The following is a 22,009-nucleotide window of genomic DNA, read 5'->3' as shown; positions in this document are numbered from 1 at the left end:
GTTAATGGAAATCTTCAGTTAGTGCTATTTTTATCTATAGTGTTACTTGTGATTCGCCGTATATCCAGACGGAGCTTATAGCCTATAGAATGTCTTAATCTTTATTTCAGAATACATATGATGATCTAAATAATAAGATTGATGTGTTTACATGTTGTTTTGGTGAATTCGCCATGCCATGGTATTACTATTTATTTTATGTTATAAGCAGATTAATATATAATTTTCACTGTATTTAAATACTTAAACATAATAACATGTTTTAAATAGTGTTCAGTTCTTGGCTTTCGCATTAGAGCAAGCCCTTTAAAGATAGTTTAAGGTGTTTTAAATTAATAAATAAAATATACAAACCACTTCTTTATACACCTAAAACTAATCTTATACCTATCATGGTCAAAATTAACTTTTTCAAATAAGGTGAAGGAAGTTTTTATTTACATAGATATTTACTTACATATTTACAATACATATAAAAATTATCCTAGTAAAAATAAGGTGAAGGTGAATGACCTCTATAGAATTCTGAATATATGTAGTATGTTTATGATACTAGCAGTAAACATTGTATGTTTACTGCTAGTATCATAAATCACAAGCAATAAGCAGTTTGTAGGTTATTTTGTTTGTGACAGTTTTATGGTAAAAGAGCTTTACTAATGGATACTTTATATCCCGCACACGGACAAAAAATATTCTATGACACTTCCAAATAAAGTAGCTTCTGTTGGTAAATCAATTTGAAGTAACAATTAATAAACTTTACTCCCTTAAAATAATAATGTAGCTCAGAAGAACTTCATTACATATATATATATATATATTTTAATTGGTGTACATAATAAAGAATATTCTCTATCTATCTATACCTGCATTCATACTTAAAGGTAAAAAGTTAGGTTTATTCAATTTCTTAACAGCAACGAGTCTCGCGATGAATACGAGTTAAAAACTCAAAAGTCGGGAAGTGAGTGCCATTCATCGCGTTCCGCTAACGTCAAGTAATTAGGTGCCTTGTTATCCGGAGAGCTGCTTGTAAAGGCTTTGCTCCCGTGCACTGGAAGCTAAACTGTCGGCCGATAGTTGGCCGTTGGTTGGTCGACAGTTGATCTTGAAGGTAGTCGTGAAATCAACATTTTAAATGGGTATATGTTGGCAATATGTATATTGTTATCTCATATAGAGACCTCATTGTTATAATGTGCAGACGAAAATTCATATTCATACAGAATTTTTGTGCCCGATCGAACTACAGGGGTTTTAATTCGGTCTTATAATTGCAACTGAGTCTATACACCCTTTAATTGGGTATATCTTCAATATTTACGCATTACGCTGAAAGTTATACATATTTTTCACTTAAAGAAATAAAAACTAGGGCTAAGTATGATGTCTGAGTATTTTTTTTATGCTGGAACGAATTTTTTTTGCTGTTTGATATTTCACTGTTTCTATGTTATGCATGTTTATTAGTAAAACAGCACCCTGTTTGTCCTCGTTTACCATCAGTGGGTCGTGTTTAGTGCTAATTCGTGTGCTCTTCACTCAATCTTGAGTGCTCTCCGACCGAGAGGCAACCAATTATTGAGAGGACGGGCCACGCATACCAGTAGACTGAACTGGAAAATAAATCTTCGTTCATAGTAATGAGTCATTTATAATTTTGTTGAAGATGATTTATAAAACACGAGTCTTGAGGAAATTTTTCGCCGCATCCCATAAACTATCTTCACACTAAATTTAATCTCAATCGGTTCAGGTATTTTGGCTTAGCTATAAGGGTAGGTATTCAAACGAACAAACTCACTTTCGCATTTTATGAATAAGGAAATAAGAAAAAATCATAAGTTTAAGAAGCGGCCATTAATCTACCTGTCGAATACAGGCATGATAATAATTTGAGAACCTAACGGTATTCTTTAACTTTCTTTAAGAAAAGATTTAAAGAAATTATGATGAGTAGATATGCAAGAAAGACATGTTCAAACGACCTTTGGAAAATCACATCCAAAAACATTTAATAAAATTAGGCAAAAAAATTTAGCGTCATGAAATACTTTGACAATCCCAAAACGTTGGGAAGAAGAAGTGGCGCAACAATAGAGCAGTATAAAATAGTGCTAAGTGTGGTTCCTTTTTATTTTAGTTGCAGTTATAAATTCATAATTCAACCGTTTATAAATATTCAGAAAGGGTTTCTCAAATCATCTTAATTCCACACACCATCTACACATAACCGAAATGTTCCCAAAAAAAGGCTGCCTTGACCCAAAAATTCAAAACCTCACCAAAATCAACAAACAATAATAATAAAACGAACAACAACATAAAGGCAAGCATTTACTTTATTAAATCGTAATAATAGCCAGTCGAAAGTTGTTTGTCGAGAATAATAGTTACAATTTCTTTTCCCTTCAAGGGACTCGGAGCGTTCTCATTTAGTTTGTGACAGTAACAAATATGTCAATTTTGGCGAGGGGACGCTATGATTTATATAGAAAGCCGTAGAACAGCGACTAACAAGGCAACTACATCAAATGCTGTCATTCCACTTAAAGCGAGAACGTTGTTTTTCATGGTGTTTCGCCTTTAAGCATTTCTTAAAGCGTTTTCCCACTAGCAGATTACTGTCGCGCGTAGCAAAACCAAACGTAAACGGGAGACACATTCCGAGAGATAAAAAAAACGCAATTCTAGATGGCAGCTTTTGTGCCTGTAGTATTCAGTTTAGTCAATTGTTTGCCGTCGCCCGTGTAAGCACGACACCAGAAAACCCGAGCGGAAAATTCGCTAGTGTGATTGTGCCGTTAAAGCGAAAGAAGTTTGTTATTCGGAGTTGTTAAAAGTATTTGAAACTCTTTCCAAGATTGTTAAAACAATGAATTTAAATGAGCCTTATTAATTAAAAAATAAATAAGCGACTGAGTGGTTGTTAATATTAGGGTTTATTTCTTATTAAAAAATAATTCGAAACTTCGGCTCTCTGTTTAGTCTATGTATTACTGAAAGCATTCCATTCTCATTAAGCATTATTTTTTAGAATAATTGCATTTTTTTGAGTTTTTAACCGTATGTAAAAGCTTGTACGTTTGTTACTCTTTCGGAAAAAAGCTACTGAAATCAAGGACAAGTGCTAGTAACTCATAATCATGAAACTACTGAATTAAAAACTTATGCAACCCCAACTATGTCACACCGCATAGAACTTGCGTCGAATATTATGATTAATGACCGTTACCCCGTTACCCCTTTTCGCGTTACCCCATTGCCAATTTACCCCACCTGTTCTGGGTAACCTATTTCTCAGTCTCCCCCTGTCTAATTAGGGTGAACTAATCATTTGCTTTGAATACCGTTTTTTCTTGTGAAAGGGAGGAACCGGATTTCGGGGTACTGATTGAGGTAGGGTTCATTAGGAAGGTTTGAGGTATTAATGTACTGTTGAATGTAGGTGATTTTGTAATTACGTGAGAATTTAAATGTAGAACATTTTCTGTGTATTTCGTATATTGTGTGCATGCTAAATGATTATAAATAGGAAACCTACATAATCTAGATATAGAAAAAAAGGACAGAATTTGTTTATTAATCCATTCTTCCTGTTAATAAACCCGGATTAAAGTTATACCAAGGACAAGAAAAGGAATAACCATATATTTTCATCGGTTTAAACTAGGATTAACTTTACTCCGTGTTTATTGATAATGGGTATATACGTATAAGGATAAAATAACTGTAAAATGTAGCTAGAGTTTTGTTAATTTGTATGATGACCTCTGAATGTCTGACACCAGTCTTACCAAGGGGTTTTGGGTTTCCTGGGTAAATGGGTCGAGGAGGTTGGGAAAACGCTCGGAAGATGATGAACCAGGTAGCTCATTTAGAGTATAAACATGCATATGAGTTAAAGTAATATTTCAGTATTAACACAGTTTCATCTTATTGAACCTCCTTATTCATGAAACCTTTACCTATAAACCTGAAGATTCGGTACATAATCTCGTATGCTTCAACAAGATGCGAAGTTTCATCTAAACTTGCCTCCGATGAGAGATTGTTCGAACATATTCGCTTGCGTTAACCTAGTACAGGGAATGAGATTGCACCAATCCAACTTGCATGGGAGCATGACAACATAATTATGACGTGATTAAAATAAAGCTTAGTAATTAAAATTAAAATATTGCTTCGTATTTTGATACAACCCAAGGGTTTGTTTTTCATTTTGTTGGTGGTACGCTCTAATCTCAAAAACTACTTGTTTCAAAAACAGTGTTAGATAGACCATTTATGTGGTATTAGTGGCTGCAAGCTACGTTTTATTCGAATTTTGCGAAGTAGTTTCTACGGGACTCGGGCCTAACTTAAGCTAGAGCAATAGATATAAATCAAAGAAACGATGGATTGATTATACGGAGACGATTTGCCTAGAAATAATGTTACGGACTTGTGAGATGACGTCGGACAGATAAGTATGGAAAATCGCCTTTTCCCACTATGAGCTATAGGTAGTAGAAGTATGGAACATTTTACATGATATAAGCTAAGAAAAAAGGCATCCAGATACAATACGTCCAACTCAACAAGGTAATATTTCCAATATATTTTCGTGCATTTCGTGCATAATGACGTACGCTCATAAAGCAATGAATGACGAACTTAGCTTCATACCTATAAAATACCTACAGTTTCATCAGGTATCTGCCGCAAAGGTTACCAAATCGATTTCATTTGGCATTTCGACCAGAGAAACCGCCGATACTGTTCATTTCTGGGAATTACATCACAGCAGTTTATATTTAGACAAGGTTCTATTTCAGTTCATTCATGTATTTGAGTGTTTCTATAGTTTACGTTTGTGGTGTTAAATTACTACTTAGGTACTACTGATAGGTAGTAATCTGAAGAAAATTACTTATCCCACCCAAAACAAAAATGTGAAAGACTGCCAAGTTCGATAATATGGGAATGCTTCGCCTATAAAAGAAGTGAGATCTGAATAAGTACCAAGTTCCATACACATACCTCAGTTAAAAATAGTTACTTTTTAATGATATTACTTGGCAAGTTTTCATACACCTTGTTATAAACCTACTAAACGCAATGAATCAAGTATTTAATTTTCTATTAAAACTTGCCAAGTAATCATCATTAAAAAGTAACTATTTTTAACTGAGGTATGTGTATGGAACATGGTACTTATTCAGATCTCACTTCTTTTATAGGCGAAGCATTCCCATATTATCGAACTTGGCAGTCTTTCACATTTTTGTTTTGGGTGGGATTTCATTTATTTTTGTAAGGTTGTTTATTTTATTTTTTTTCTTATGATGAAGTTAGTTAAAGAAATGTCTCATTAATACTATCTTTTTGATTTTTTAATATGCACTATGTTTCTTACAAAGAAATGAACTAGATTAACTATGACTAGATTTACCAACTGACTGACATGACATGTTATTATATATTATGTTCGTGGATCAAAGTTACACATTCGTTATTTTCGAAAGTGATTCACACTTGGCCGTTTTCAGATTTTTACTTTACTTTGACTAAATACAAAGCTTTGTACCATTCGAAGATATATTATATAAATATAGATAAATTTAGTTCGTTTTAGTTCCTTAGGGGTATAAATTTACATCGGGTATAAAACACCTTCATTATTTTGAAACCGACTCACACTTGGCCATTTTCAGATTTTTCCCTTTACCTTGACATAAAGACCTACCTCCATGCCAAATTTCAAGTCAATACGACCATTGGAAGTGGTATAGGTTTTGGATGAGTGAGTCAGTGAATCAGTGAATCAGTGTATAGTAAAAATAGCGATTTTCTGACGTCAATATCTCAAGACCTACAATAGGTATATTAATGAAATTTTATATTTTAGATAAGTGAGGGGGTCTCAACAGATACTAGAAATTTGATATGCGTAAATAAAATAGATTTTGAGTTACAGGGGGGTCGAATTTGGCCCGAAATGGTTCGTGTAATATAACCCACGGCCGGTGTGTCGCCTTTTTTGCTCGAACTTGGCGGACACACTGCCGTGTGTCTAGATTTTAGTGAAGTAATAATTTACCACCCAAAACAAAAATGTGAAAGACTGCCAAGTTCGATAAAATGGGAATACTTCGCCTATAAAAGAAGTGAGATCGTAATAAGTACCAAGTTCTATACACATTCCTTAGTTAAAAATAGTTACTTTTTAATGACGTTACTTGGCAAGTTTTCACACACCTTGTTATAAACCTACTTAACGCAATGAATCAAGTATTTAATTTTCTATTAAAACTTGCCAAGTAACATCATTAAAAAGTAACTATTTTTAACTAAGGAATGTGTATAGAACTTGGTACTTATTACGATCTCACTTCTTTTATAGGCGAAGTATTCCCATTTTATCGAACTTGGCAGTCTTTCACATTTTTGTTTTGGGTGGGATTTCATTTATTTTTGTAAGGTTGTTTATTTTATTGTTTTCTTATTATTAAGTTAGTTAAGGAAATGTCTCATTTATACTATCTTTCAAATTTTTGAATATGCACTATGCTTCTTACAAAGAAATAAACTAGATTAACTAAATGGACTAGATTTACCAACTGACTGACATTACATGTTATCATATATTATGTTCGTGGATCAAACTTACACATTCGTTATTTTCGAAAGTGACTCACACTTGGCCGTTTTCAGATTTTTACTTTACTTTAACTAAATACAAACCTTTGTAACGAATTTCACTTCGGTACGACCATTCGAAGATATATTATATAAATATAGATAAATTTAGTTCGTTTTAGTTCCTTAGGGGTATAAACACCTTCATTATTTAGAAACCGACTCACACTTGGCCATTTTCAGATTTTTCCCTTTACCTTGACATAAAGATCTACCTCCATGCCAAATTTCAAGTCAATACGACCATTGGAAGTGGTCTAGGTTTTTGATGAGTGAGTCAGTCAGTGAGTGTATAGTAAAAATAGCGATTTTCTGACGTCAATATCTCAAGACCTACAATAGGTATATTAATGAAATTTTGTATTTTAGATAAGTGAGGGGGTCTCAACAGATACTCGAAATTTGATATGCGTAAATAAAATAGATTTTGAGTTATAGGGGGGTCGAATTTGGCCCGAAATGGTTCGTGTAATATAACCCACGGCCGGTGTGTCGCTTTTTTGCTCGAACTTGGCGGACACACTGCCGTGTGTCTAGATTATGTTATCATTAGAGATTTATGTGCTTGAATCCGATATATTGTGCTCGAATCCTGGAGAAACGGCTTTCCAAAGTCGGATAAAAAGTACCTATAGTCTATAACCGTCTGCAGATCTCAGGACAAATATCACTTATGTACTTTTACAAATGAAATGTCTTTAGAAATAATAAAATGGGAATCATTTATAATTCTTAACAATTGACTGACATTTAAAATTACCCCTAATATTAGCCATAAAATACCCCAACTCCTAGCATACAAACAACACGTAAGTATAAGTTTGCAATAAAATAGGTTTTATTCACAATACATCGACCGAAGTGCGTAATAAATACAGCAGCTCTCTCTCATAATGGCATCGTAATAGACCAACCTCTGTTATTAGAAGAACGTTAGTTTCGCTGATAATAAGCGATATTAGTAGGTACTACGATCTATTGTCACCATTATTTTATAACTAGCTGTTTTCATGCGGTTTCACCCGCGTCCCGTGGGAATTTCTGCCCGTACCCGGATAAAATACATGTCAGTTTTTCACATGGGTTCAATAGTTCCGGGGCATTTATGGCACAAGCAAACTAAAAAAAAATCCTCTTTATGATATTAGTAGAAATTAGGTAATAAGTTAGACAATAGTATAATATAATTTTAATATTTTTAATAACTTAACTGTCCCATTCGTCATATGTGATACACACCAATTGTTTAACTATTGTGTCTGTATCGTGGACAGTGAAGTGGTTGAAATAAATGAATGAATGAATGTTAATTTTATTCAAAATCTAAGAATAGACGAAGCTCTTAAATCACGAAAAGTAACCTTGTCTGTCGCGCTTTCACGCCAAAACAAATGATTCGATTTAAATGAAATATGGTACACAGATACTCAGTAGATATTTTAATTAGGTTAGGCTCAAGTTCACCGATAGCAAAAACGTCCGTTTATCTTAATACAACTTCGAAAATTGAACGCGAAAATTCATATTTGTCTGTTGTGTAAGAAAACTGACATACATAGGTATAAGTTCTCGGTGAACTTGAGCCCAAATTAGACTCAACGTAACTGGCATTCGAAATTGTGATCTCACAAAATCACGTATCGTATCAGTACCTAATATGGAAGGTAAATCATACAATATATTGCCAAGTGTACGTTTCTTGACTCCCAATTAACAGCGCGTCTCATGATTCCAACTAATTTTGAACGAATTTGCATAATGAAATTAGCCAAAATTCAAATATCTATATAGTGAGGTAGAATCGTTACAGGCATGGTAAGGAGTCTCGCGAGACAAACTTGTTACCTACGTGTAAAAGTCCAACTATGATCATTTTCTTCGCAAAGTAATCAATACAAGAAAAATCCTAAATGTAAATATTATGTAAATACTTCAATTTTGGTTAACAGAAAAATCCTTACTTACATATATTGAAAAAAATCGTAATGTCATGGCAAAAGAGCTAAACTGATTAATTTTTTTTTGGATAGGACGAAGGCTACTTTTTACCCACTTGCGAGAAGTGGTTCCCCTGGGCCACGAGCAAAATTTTGGGGAAAGGCAAGTAAACAATAAAAGAATATCAAATAACCGCGCTAATTTCTCGTTAAGTGGCGCCGCGGCCGAGAAATTAATAGCCGCCATTACGACGAAAAAAACTCAGTTCAAACATTGTTAGCGTAAAGAATTTCAGTCGCACCGCCTATAAAAACAGCCGTAAACGTTGGTTTTCTTGTGAATGAAATAAAACCGCAATAAACAGTAGGCTCCCGACACCTACCCCGTTAGAGGGTAGCTAGCATTATGCAAAGTACAAAATCCCATTTACCACGTGTTCCCGCGTGTCGTCTCCCGCCAAAGGTCTGAAACAACGTAATAGACTTGTTTATAAACGGAAAGTGAATTCGCTTCCCTCAATACAATGATTTTCTTTAACACCCAGTTTCATCTAAAAAAAAGTCTCAGAAAATATCACTTTTATTTGCTCAACATACTGCTACTAGGACTTTACTGCTTTTCTTTTAAGTGAAAATAATAGACGCTTGGAGCAAACACACACTATAAAAAGATTAGCGATCGTTCGTTGCCAAATTGTGCTGAGTGTTCGCGAAAGTTGTGGCATAAAACATTTAGTTTGTCGAGGTCAAAGCAAAGCTTAGTCAATAACTCTACCCTTTCAGTTATGGGCCCCGCTCATTTGATTTTTGATTTAAAGATTTAAATAACTGAAATTCCAATTTTGATGAAGTTGTATCTTCCTTTTCTCGTTTCATTGAGACCCGATTTAGCCGAGTCATTGAGTAGACCTGTCAAAATTAATGGAAAACGATTCCTTCCTGATTGGAGACTGCTAAATATTCTAAAAATGACATCAAAATATTGAATCTTGTTATTTTCTTGAGCTCACGAACAAAATACTGAGCCTGATCGATATTTGGAATGTCATAAAATAACATCAATTCGTCTTGGAGGAGAGGAAGTTCTGTGATTTATTGTAATGTAGGCCGAAAACACATTTATTCTTGTTTATGTAAGCTATGCTTATAATAAAGAACATAGTTGCAAACTGCTGTGATTTAGGAGAGTAGTAAAATAATTTCTGATGAAACTTTTAGTACACTAGTATAAACTACGCAGTAAGATTTGTAATGGCCCACCAGCTGCAGTTAAAATGCAATTAAGAAAGTTGAAATGAAGAGTTCATAACATACTGAAGTGGAAGGCGCGCCGTGCTGCCTCCGCCGGTCCAGATCGCTTAATAAATCCATAACTTAAACGAGTTCCGTCGAAGAGAATTTTTCTCCCCAAGACTGTCAGTAAAGTGTCAGCAACATCGATGCCTCTGAATAAATTACGGCGAATTTTAATTGGCAATATTGATGCCTTTAATGTGGAATAACTCATTAAAACTACGGTCTATTACAACATCTCTTTACTTAAGCATCTCTTACTTGGAACCGGCAAAATGTTTGTTTTGCCAAGTTATCATTTTCAAAGTTAATTGCATATTAATTAACTTCGAGCTTATATATTTAAAATTGGCTCAAGATGAATTTGAATAATGTTTTGCCGCGGCGAATGCTAAAATTTGAGCTCTGTTCCCAAATAAAAAGTGTTTTGGGAATGAGAGCAATTAAGATGCAAATTTCAAGGGAATTACAGCGCAGGACGAATTAGACCTGTGTTAATGAAAAACAGAGTTCTTTGTGGGACAGACGCGCATAAATTGTGCGCCCGATTGTGCTCCAAACATAATATGTTTCGTTGTCTTCTTTAGAAACAAATGCAAATTGTTCTATTCTATTTACAAATGAAAGAAATATATTCCGCGCAGTTGCCAATGTTTGTGCTAGATGCATTTTGTTGTTGAATATTTTAGTATGATGAAAGAGTCCACTTAGTGCTGACTGTAGACCACTGGCCTCACAATAAAAGAGAAATGTATTGAATACATAAATATTAAAATAAAAGATTTCTTCGTACTAAAAATACAGATTTTTGAACGTCACGACATAAAATTTTGTATTCATAATTCAAAATAATGGCGTTAGAGAGTGCATACCGAGTCATTGCCAAACAAGGCGCTCATCTATCACTAATGAAACAGTTCCAATTCTCAAGACATGATTGATCACTATTCTCTTATCAAACTCAGCAATATTGATGAGCTCCAACGCCCAGCAAGAATATGCATTCATTCAGAGAAAACGTTCGCTTTAATCATGTTGTTTATTCTAAACTTTATAGACGTCGACGAATAAAGAAGGTTGGTCCTAAATAAATAGTATTCATTGTTGTTTTTACAATCGGTTTTAGAACTTTTTAAGGCTACTTTATGGTGGCTTCTGTTTGCTTGTGATATTTGTGTTCCGGGTTTTAATACGTCACGATCCCTTTATGGTGAAAGAAAAAGTTTTTATGGTTTTACATTATGAGTTATGTTTGCAGTTACATCAAAAAGTTTTCCTTGCCACAATTTATCGTGGAGTAGAATCAACTTGGTGGCCTAGTGGGTAAAGGACCAACCTCAAGTATGAGGGCGCGGGGTCGATCCCAGGTCAGGCAAGTACCAATGCAACTTTTCTAAGTTTGTATGTACTTTCTAAGTATATCTTAGACACCATTGACTGTGTTTCGGATGGCACGTTAAACTGTAGGTCCCGGCTGTCAGTGAACATCCTTGGCAGTCGTTACGGGTAGTCAGAAGCCAGAAAGTCTGACACCAGTCTAACCAAGGGGTATCAGGTTGCCCGGGTTACTGGGTTGAGGAGGTCAGATAGGCAGTCGCTTCTTGTAAAGCACTGGTACTCAGCTGAATCCGGTTAGACTGGAAGCCGACCCCAACGTGATTGGGAAAAGGCTCGGAGGATGGATGAATTTATCGTGGAGTTATCTAAGAGAACAAAAGGGAGTCTTATGTCTAAAGTAATAATTGATCTGAAGGAAAAATACAGGAAATCATATAGAGGTATATAAATACCTTTAAGTTCTTATGAGTTTTACTTCAATAAATTATACTGAATATATTTTACCATGTAAAATTTTATAAAAATATACACTCGAGAACTTTACCTATAACATGTCACTCTTACCTACATGTACAAATTCCTTTGTGAGAATATACGTCTAGGTTCAACATAGGGTAAAAAGTGAGGCCTTTCATGTTCTAGCCATTGACGCCTCGAGGGACACGACTAATGATCTTAAAAACTAACCTAGTTCTTGTACATACTAGCATTAGTACCTATGTGTATGTACGTATGGACAAGAAATCTTCACTACACTTGAAAAAATCCAGCTCATTTTAGGGTTTCATGGCCAGAAGGGAACTAGGGGATTTTTACTGAATACTTTCAGTAAAACGATCCTGTAAATCTATACTAATCTATAGTAAATCTAGTAAAGTTATGTAATTTTTTTGTTTGTTTGTACGGGATCCGAAACTGCTGAACCGATTTGAAAAATTATTTCACTGTTGGAAAGCTACACTTTTCCCAAGCATTTTATTATATTTATATAAAGCATTTTATACCGATACGGGCAGCAGTTCCCACAAGACCCGGATGAAACCGCGCTGAAACGGCTAGTAGGTACTAAAGTTAGAAAACACAGAATAGACTCAGTTACATGATGCTGTATGTCAGACAAAAACAAAACACAATCAAGAAGTGTTCAAACCAATATTAGATCGCCAACACGTCTTCTTGAAAACAAAAGACCGTGCAAAGGACAAGTTTGTCAGTGGACAAACACGAAGTTCGGGGGATACAGTTGATAAGTTGCATCAAGAAACTGGGACGCTCAACTGCCGTCTACTTGCCAAACTATAGCAATTCCATCGGTACAGTCAAATGTTAAATGATACAAGTTACTGATGCTGTGGTGAATATGAATTTCTAGTTTGACTGTTGTAGGAACTGATCGGTTGACGACGGCTATTCATATATTTTTACTTTTATACATTTATCTGAGTTAGATCCTTTTTGTTCAGTTAGCAGTAAACAAATAAATATCGGTGAACAAAAGGACCCTAAGTTTAGCTTCCCATTAAGGACAATACTTCTTTTCGATGTTTAGTGTAAATTATTTTTATTTTAAAAACTACAATTATCAGATAAAATAGAGCGAAATGGAGGAGGTCAAATAGGCATCACTCCATGTTAAACACTGGCTATCAGCTGCATCTAGTTAGACTGGAAACCGACCGCAAAATAGTTGGGAAAAGGATAGGCAGATGATGGATTTTTTTTACCAATTTCAATAAATAAATAGAACTAATCTTTTTGATGCAACATTACAACAATCACCTACATCAGCATGTGCACACATAATTATGTCTATGTTCCACGGTGCTATAGTTCGAAGGCAATTAATTTTCTCAGTGGCAACACCGAACATGTTATGTCAGTGACGGTCGTTAGACAAGGCACTTCATTAAGAGAGCTATTGATTGCTTGCTGAATCATTGTTTTCTCATTAAATATGTTATAACGATGCCATCAGGGGTAATCTGTAGTGTGTTAGCTATCGAGGTATTAGGATATTCTGGTAGATTACCTGGATACAAAATAGAATTTGATGTTCTTTTAGTCGTTTGAACACAATCCGAATATCAGGGTAAATCGGAGACATTTTCATTTATTATTATCTTAATTCGTAGATAGATTAATTTTATCAATAATATAGTCACTAAGCGTAAATATGATGAAGTCGGAGAGAGATTATAAAGAGGTGAGGAGTGAATACATGTATTTTCTTTCTTCTTTCTCTGATTTGAAACATTTTTTTGTCGGTATCAGTGAGCGTGAGCAAACATTGTCAACAGTTTATAATTTTTTTAATAAAAAAATGGGTAATAAGCTTTAAAATTATCGTAAAGTTCCATTCTTCTAAAAAAATACAAAATATTTGAAACACAGTAACTTAAAACAAGTTTCTTAATTTTATTAAACAGTTAGTACTGAGTTACTGTAAAAGCGACAAGATCAATTTTGTTAACTAATTAATAAAGAGTTCTTCCTTGTTACTGAGAGCAACTTAAATAGGTGGATCCCGGCTGTCATTGTATATCTTTGGTCAGAAAGCCTATATAACAACTATCAGTAGGTATTGAGTTGCCCGGGTAACTGAGTTGAGATCAGATAGGCAGTCGGAATAAGCAAACCCTGGTACAAAGCTGTGGTCCGGTTTGATATAACTTTGAAAAAGCTAGTCAGATTAGGTAATATGTAAAAAGATTATCTATATATAAAGCTAATGCAAAACGGACTGTTAATCATTCTTATTTGCATTTTACATTTGCAGATTAAGCAATGCAGCAAACGCAATATTATAATGAAGTATAATAATTTACTATAAATAGTCGTGAACTACATTGTTGAGTGGTAATGGTTCTAAATGGTATAATGGTAATAAACGCTTATGTTCACCTAATGCTACAAATAAGCTTTTAATTCAAGTGTAGGCAAGTTAACCGCTATAATTAGCTAGCTGCTGCGCCCATTAAATACGGTGAACATTGGTTTAGACAATTATTTGAAACCATGCACTTTGGAGCGCTTATGGTAAAGTTATCTTAAATATTAAATGGTACTTTTACTATAATTTACTGTAAAAAAAATATTTTGTTTTTTAAATGTTCTTAAGAAACAGATTAATTAATTCACGACACGTTTTGATCAATCATAAATAGATAATTAAACCTATGTTATCGCATGTAATTTCACTAGATATTTCGAGAAACCGCGCTCATTTATAGAACAATAAAAAATTAACTATGTCTCGTGTACACTCCGATATACAATCCGATATACAATGTGCACTCCGATATACAACGGGTTAAAAAAGACGTGAAGGAATAAAGGTAGCCAAACACAACCGGAAAAGGTAGCAAGCACTTCAAAAATAAAATAAAAACAGAACTTAAAAAATATTTAATATTACCTACTTGTTAAAAACTGAGCGGGTATAAGTACCCGGTACTCGTGCTACTCCGAGAAAACGCAGAGAACTTCCGTAGAAATCGGATTAAGTACTTTTGCTGGCCGCTACTGTTCCGATGGTATTTTAAAGTTAGGCTGCAAAAAGAAACGAACGGTTTTGTACCGATTTTGTTTGCCTTTTCTAAGTGCCTCTTTAGCCTTTTCTGGTCAAAATATTTTGGTTTTCAAATGTAGGTACGGAGGTTTTTGGTATTAATTGCTTTAATAGGGTTTGTTTTCTCATTTTAAGCTCGATACTAGTAGTACCTATCAGTCCAACGGGCTAATGCATTTAAGTCAAACCTTTATCTAGAAGTAAATGTGCTTAACAAAAATATGCATTTACAATGTACTTATATTTAATAACATTCTTAAAGTACAAAACTATATTTAAATTCTCAAATACTGATATTTCGCGTTCAGTCACGAGCGAGTCCGGCCAAAATAATGATGCACTTTTGATAGCAAAGCACGTTAGTCGTGTCTCTTGCGGTTGGATTATCAAAGTCTTTATAATAACGATGTGAAACAGTATGAAATCCAACGTTTGAGAGTCACAAATACTTTCAACACCTACATAAATTCTGTCATATTTCAAACATGTTTATCGTAGTATTTTGAGATTTTCGTCACCTCGACAATTTAATCAATAAAACAGTTTACATAACATATTATTAAATATTAAAATCACAGTTTAGAAATGACAGCATTTTACAGATGATTAAACATAAACGGATTTCCTCGAATCAGCCATAAAACCGAGGTTTTTCTGTCTAAATCACACACAAACATGTTTTTCACACACGTCTACGGTGACCCGAACCATAGAGCTACAAAAACTATCAATCAACCACGTGTGTCGGGACTATGAAACGAGTAGACAAGACATTCATCACTGCGCGATCGTTCATCAGCTGGATTCTGCCCACAGCTGCCACTGTGACTATATAAAACAAAAAGTTACGCAAGATTTGTGCTGTCGACTCCATGTCAGTGATATGCGGTCGGAATTATAAACTTTTTCGTAACTGAAATGTCGCTATTGAGTAGTTTGATGCACAATATTTGATTTCGATAAATGCTTTTATGTAGATTTTATTAATATTTTCGATATCATTTTTGTTAAACCTAACGAGGCTACATAATAGCGCTCAAGTCTCAAGCAATAAAAAAATTAAATAAACTGAAACTTTATAAGACGGATCAAAAATGTTACCGTAAAACTCCGGTAAAATATAAAATATGAAAACGCATATTTCGGCGCTGGCCGTACATATTATGTCTACACAAAAGTAGAAAATAATACAATTTGCATGTCTTAGAATTCAATAAAAGAAAGCGATAAATATTAATCAAGTTAATCATTAAAATGAAATGTATTGGAATAAAACCAAGTTCAAACGCAGTCGATTTTTATCACCGCAATAAAATTCGGGGCCTTGAAATTATTAATATGAAAACTGGTCAAAAACACCATAAAAATGTCAATGGAATAATGAAATTAGATTAAGACAAAACTTACATAATTTATCTTTCTATTTCTCATAACAAACCTTGCTAATATTATAATGCCGAAAGTAATTCAATTTGTCCGTTGGTCTCACTTTCATGTCAAAACCACTAAACCGATTCAAATGGATACCCATAGTCTAGAGCCCGAGAAAGGGCATAAGCTACTTTTTCCTCGAGATGTTCCCTCGATATGCAGGTGGGCACAGCGAACGACTAGTAGGCTAATAAAAACAAATGACTGTCCAACTGACATAACCTGACGGCCTCATTACGTAACACAAATAAAGGCCTACATCATTAGCTTTAAAAATAGCCTAAATATAGCCTATGCAGGGCTAATATGGAAGTTCCCGGTAAATAATTTCAAACAGTGCTTCTGTGAAATGCTGTAGTTTGCTGATCGATAACATGTGGTAGAAGCTTCGTGGCCACATGAACACGCATTGGAAATGCATAGATATTGTTTTTTTATTTATTTCTAATAATAGGAAAAAATATGCTTAGAGTTAGTGCTTACGATTTTAGAACAATAGGCAATTATAATATTAGCAGTCGATAAAGGTCATAATATACTGATCTATTCATAGCGAAAACTGGCGAAAACTAACTGTAACTGGGACTAGGTTACTTAAAGTGTTCAAGCCTTAAATCTTCCACATATTAGGAGAGCAGCTTTAAAAACCGCGAAAATGATTAAAATAATGATAAAGTTCTCTCAATCAAATATTCAGTCACAAAAATATTAAATTTTATTACAAGACAGGTAAATGACACTAATTTCTTACAAACCACAAAATCAATTGAATTAACTTAATTGAATTTACTCCATTCCAAGTTCCTTCATCTACCAACTCCTATAAAAGTACAAATACTCATGTAAAACATCTCATTTGTAGGTGTGAGTCAAAAACTTGGTAACTCGGTAATTGAGCTTCGATCTGTGATGGCACACATTAAGTTGATTCGTTACGGAGCCCTCGGGAAATATCGTCGTGTTCATATCATTCATATGTACTTGAATAGGGACATCTATACGGTACGGTACGGTTAGTTAGCAAGGAAGAAAAGCATTTGTTATTTTGTCGTATTTCTAACCTTTAAGAGTGTCTAGGTGTAATGTTGTAGGATTACGCCTTTTCAGAATAAAACGATGTGAAAATAGTTTGTTAATACTTGGCAGAGGTTCCTACTATAAGGGCGTAGTCCAATATTTTTTCAATAAGAAATGAACTTCTTGGACATTTAAACATTCGAATATGAAAATAGAAAAAGCTTCTCACTTTTCAACATTATACTGAAATAATTATTTGGCCAGCATTCAACCATCAAACTAAAAACACATGTTTAACTTACCGTTTTTATCAGAAATTCTAAAATAAGGCGCTTAGTTGTATCGGTAATATTTTCTATGTTAAAAATGTCGACTTACTAGACCTGCGAATGAGTAACGGTCTGATTGATTCCAATGGTCGGTTAAAACATCGAACACTAAACACATATTATGGAGGACCTGCGAAAATCTTCAATTCAATTAAAATTCTACTTTAAAAAAACCGGGCCAACATACAACAAATACACAAGCTTATTTAAGTTGTGACATGTCATCACAGAGAAACAGATGTTTCACTGCGTATGTTTTTAGATTACTTTTTGAATGCCTACATGCGTGAATGTCACTTCAATGTGCTGTCACAGAGCGACCTATATTTGTGTTTCGTTATTAATAAAAGGCGCAGTTGTAATTATTATCGTGTGTAGTGTACATACTGTTTGTTTGATTGCACTGTGTGCGGTGCAATTGCTGTGTGATTTAGCTGGAAATATAATTAGGGCAGAATTGGAACTTATAGAAGCATTTTTGAAACTTTGTAAAAGAAGGATTGCCGAGTATTTTATTTTGCAAGAAATTATTTTTCTATTGAATAGATTATGTACTTACAGTGAAGCTATAATGGTCTGTTTAGCCTTTTCAAAAATATGTTCTTCCCGTCTTACCAGACGCATTTAAGTATTAGTAACGTCAAACACATTGTCAGACTTTCTGGCTTCTTACTATCCGTAGCGTCTACCAAATATAGTCAAAAGACAGCTAAGGAACTCGAGCAAGGTCAAATAGGATCAAAATATAACTTTGATCTCGTCACAGTCTCTCTGTCTTTCCTTCTATGTATTCCACATGGTGGTGGAGTCAGCTTTCCAAATTTTTCTTCTCCACTTCGCTCTATCGCAATAAAATATAAAAACCCGACCATATTTAAAATGTACCCACACACTTACAGCTTAAATAAATCCCTAGACCAACACCATTTAGACGCGTATTGGTTATGTATACGAGGATTAATAGGAATGAACTCGTGGAGCGATATTTATCGATAGTCAAACCCCGGCTTGATCGAGTGTCAATAAACCGCAAAGCTTCAACTTTGCTTGTTTTATTTAAAGTTTTGATCATCCATATCGCTGTCGTGTCAACCTGTGGCTAGTATTATTTATTTTTCGGTTATAAAGAAGCTGTTTTTTACATTTTAATCCGTATGTAGAGGGAATTTCTTCACTTTCCGGATGAAATACATAGCCTTTAAATCACAAAATATTGTGGCTTTTTCTCGGTAAAATCGTTTACAAAATCGGATCCGCAGATCAAGAGTCATGACAAAATCACAAACTTTTCAAACATACAAAAAAAGCAAAATTATCTTTGATTAGTTAATAGTTTCATCGTCATTTTGAATCGCTGAATACAAATAGTCAACAATTAAAAATGTTTAAAGATTAGATGCCACAAAAATACCAGCAAACCAAATATTACGGGCAAAGTCGTGATAATAAGCTAGTCATATTTATAAGCACTAAGCTATATCTTCCATTACCTAGACGAGACCGCCTAAAATTATTTTGCCGCAGCTGTCTTAAGAAATTACAATACATAAATATTTAATGCTTTTCCATAATAACAGTTAGACCGATATTACTTATTAAGGCCTGTCTAATGCTATGTTTGTGGCTAATGTACGATAGACCAATTGTTTTTAGATACGCAATCAATCTTTTGCTTGTCAACTGTCAGAAACAGGATTTTTCCAGAAAATTAATCGTGTGAGAGAGTCATGGAGATTTGTGTTTAGGTAAATAAATAAACATGTAAATAGATATACAGTCGTTTAAAACTTCAACTAATCTTATGTAATAATTTATTTATTTATATGCTTGGTCGTTTCTTCAGATTAGAATAAGGTAATTAAATACTAAATTTTCATAACCTACAGCAAATACATACATTATATTCCGTCCAAAACTGACATCTGTCTTAAAGCTGATTTCAATATGCCATCTATATTGATTTGCTTTGAGATACAAATTTAATGTCAAATTCCTATCTCTAATACCTAAACCAATTAGCAAAAAGATAGGTTATCAAAATCCTCCTTAAAGCAACTATAAAAAGTCAGTCCGCAAATACCCTGACCGTTTCTATAAATATTTCAAATTTGAATTTCGAAAATGGAAAAGGTAATTTTATCGATGGCAGTCAGATGCGGTCGGTGGCGCTTTTTCAATAATTGGAATGTCAATTGAGCTTTAAGCTGTATTAAGCGCATCTGTAGCCATAGATAAGATTGCACAGGTGATATAGCTCTGTGGATATCATTATTTATTTGCGATAATACTTGTTTGGATTAGATGTTGGTCGCAGCTTTGTTACTATTTGATAAAGACGCTAATAGTTAAAAAAAAATCTAATATACCTATATTTGTAAATGAATTATATTATAATGCACACGATTATGTAATTGTGCGCATACATCTTCCACATTTTTCTCATCTATGCAAACTTATAGTTTTCCATTTAATATTAAGAACCTCTGAACAATATTAAATATACCGATTAGCACAATTGTGTTCTAATGACATCAATCCATGGCATCACATGAGTGAACATTAAAAAAAATACTAATTTATGTTGACATCGACATCATTGCTTTTCATACGGCCTACTAAGTAGTAAGTAGCAATAATTTACAGGTCGTTACACTACTTATTAACTTGTTTGTGAATCATGTGTAATAAAGAGAAAAATTTCATGTTTGGTGAATTCATAATTGAATAAGTAAGTTAACGCAATAATTAAACTATCATATTTTATTTACTTTGCACAGTAACAGTTAGCTTTATAAAAACGTTAAGTTCACTCAAGTCTATTTTTAACGATTATTCATGAAGCTAACTACTTCTACCCTAAATGAAAACAAATCTTTGCTATCAATTTCTAGCCCGAAACCAAAATTCATTGATTCTTCAGAGTCACGTCAAAAACCGTCGAATCGCTCTATTTGCGTGGAAAACGCAGCGATTCAGATACCTATAGAATTGCGCGAGAGCGTTGCGTACTCATCCGCGACTCGACGACGCAACAAAAGTCTGTCGGACAATACGCGTCCGAGTCGCACGTACAAATTGACATATTTCTGACCATTTCGTTACTATGTACTGATACGTACATACAGTACGTGATACGTATCAGTACATAGTGTAGTACTGTATGTACTGTATGTATATGTACTGATATGTACTGATACTATGTACTATCTTATATTCTGATATGTGTGTACTTGCCGTTCCTCACTGTTTCACACGAGTTCCGAAAGAATTACTTCCTATGAAACCGGGTAAAAAGTAGCCTATGTCCTTGGTCAGACTATATGAGTACCATTTTTGTATACTTTGATATATGTATTTAACAAGATGGGCCAACCTCTCAAGTATGACTATGGTTTCGATTCCAGGTTAAGCAGTGCCAATATAACTTTTCTAAGTTTGTATGTACTTTCTAAGTATATCTTGGATACTAGACTAGTAAAATTAAAACAAGTTAATTTATTCCATTTTTTTATTAATTAACTAAATATGTATTTTTATTAACATTTTTAAAGTTCATAACAGTAGGTACATGTTTCATTGGCAGTGTAAATTTCTCAAGACGAGACTTACACCGACAAGTAAGAATGTTCATTACAAATTCCTAGACTTAAAGTCTTAACTCGGTCCTTTGGTGTCGTTCAACACGAATATTTTCAAAAGTCACCCGAAAATATAAGCACTTCATCTTTTAGCTTATACTTAATTAAATATTTAAGATCATGTACTGCTTAATTAACTGCTGTTTAGTGGCATAGCGAGAAGATAATAATGTTTTATCTACTTTTTTAAAAGAAGTAATAAATACGCTATAATATCATGGCATGGCTTAACTTAAACGGTTCTGTGGCGAACAGTAAGTATTTAAATAATTAAATGATAATGATTAGAATGCTTGAATTAAGCCGTATCTGCTATTCGCATGCCCTTTCAGATATTTTTCATTTGTAAAAACCGATATTGAACTCAATTACTTGTGACTATGTGACTAATGATATTGTTTTAACTCCCACGCTATCATCATATGCCTATCCTTTTCCCAAGTATGTTGGGGTCGGCTTTCAGTCTAACCAGACACAGCTGAGTACCAGTGTATTACAAGGAGCGACTGCCTATCTGACCTCTTCAACCCGGGCCGCCCAATACCCCTAGTTAAGATTGGTTGTCAGGCTTACTGGCTTCAGAAGCCGCCCACAAAATACCCACAATATCCCACGCGATATTTCAGAAAAATAAATAGATGCATCAATTCCCATATCTTATTTTTCACCCACATTCTTAGAAACTCAACCTCCGCTGATAAAAGTCATTCAACATCGCCCCAAGGATTGTCTTAGGTCCAAAATTCTCAAGAACCCACAGTGTGTGGGTTTATC

At 34.1% G+C, this 22,009-nt stretch overlaps 1 protein-coding gene across 3 annotated transcripts in view; it reads right to left on the bottom strand.

Annotated features, from left to right (window-relative positions):
* LOC110382458 (dopamine receptor 2) overlaps window positions 1–22,009 on the bottom strand; it is a 145,783-nt gene that overhangs the window by 41,678 nt on the left and 82,096 nt on the right. For 2 of the 3 annotated variants that reach the window (XM_064040884.1, XM_064040886.1), the window contains exon 2: window positions 9,053–9,086. The exons of the other annotated variant lie outside the window; for it this stretch is intronic. The gene's annotated coding sequence lies outside the window, so the exon portion shown is untranslated. The remainder of the gene's footprint in view (window positions 1–9,052; window positions 9,087–22,009) is intronic. 3 annotated transcript variants of the gene reach the window in all.

Source organism: Helicoverpa armigera, chromosome 23 (assembly GCF_030705265.1).
Source record: "Helicoverpa armigera isolate CAAS_96S chromosome 23, ASM3070526v1, whole genome shotgun sequence".
NCBI classification, from domain to species: Eukaryota; Metazoa; Arthropoda; class Insecta; order Lepidoptera; family Noctuidae; genus Helicoverpa; species Helicoverpa armigera.
This window is presented reverse-complemented; position numbering and strand designations above follow the sequence as displayed.